The 604-nt window shown below is 28.5% G+C and overlaps 1 protein-coding gene across 1 annotated transcript in view; it reads right to left on the bottom strand.

Annotated features, from left to right (window-relative positions):
- Positions 1 to 604, bottom strand: part of NCAPD3 (non-SMC condensin II complex subunit D3) — a 257,331-nt gene that overhangs the window by 148,992 nt on the left and 107,735 nt on the right. The gene's annotated exons all lie outside the window — the stretch shown is intronic.

The raw sequence follows: 604 nt of genomic DNA, 5'->3' as shown, positions 1-604 counted from the left end.
AAAAAAAGAGAGCATGTATTCCAAATTGCTCATCTTATTAATGAGAAAAATAGGCCCAGAGATATAAGGTGATTTGTCAAGGTCACAGAACAATATTTTATGATGTAAATATTATGTTTTCTACTGTACAACTCCTCGTAGAGAAGTATTATTTCTATAAACAGAAAAAGCGAAAAAGCATCAAAGGTAGCACAAACACAAACTGTAAGATCAATGAGATGAAATGTATCATTAGAGGTCTTAGGTCATATCTATAATGTTCACTGTATACAGTAATACTCAATAAATGTTATCAAATGAAAAAAAAATTTTGTAGTGTTAAGTCAATAAATTCAATAAAAGGTTAATTAAAGTTTTACTTATAAGAACTAAGTCATTTTTAATAATAACTAGCACTGTGGAAAGCTAATATTAATGTACCAAATACATTTATGCTTTCTACTACGTCAGTTTAAATCTGGTAAGCATGCTGAGCACGGCAAAGAAAGTGATCAGAAATTTCACACAAGTGGAGTTATCACAGAAATGCTAGGAAATTTGAATTAGAAGGTTAATTGAAAAAAAAGGAACAAAATGGAATTCATATTAAAACAAAAAATAGACT

The sequence above is a fragment of the Orycteropus afer genome, unplaced genomic scaffold, assembly GCF_000298275.1.
Source record: "Orycteropus afer afer isolate SDZICR_OR568_19922 unplaced genomic scaffold, OryAfe1.0 scaffold00221, whole genome shotgun sequence".
Lineage (NCBI taxonomy): Eukaryota > Metazoa > Chordata > Mammalia > Tubulidentata > Orycteropodidae > Orycteropus > Orycteropus afer.
The sequence above is the reverse complement of the archived record's forward strand: the minus strand, read 5'-3'. Positions and strand labels throughout refer to the sequence as shown.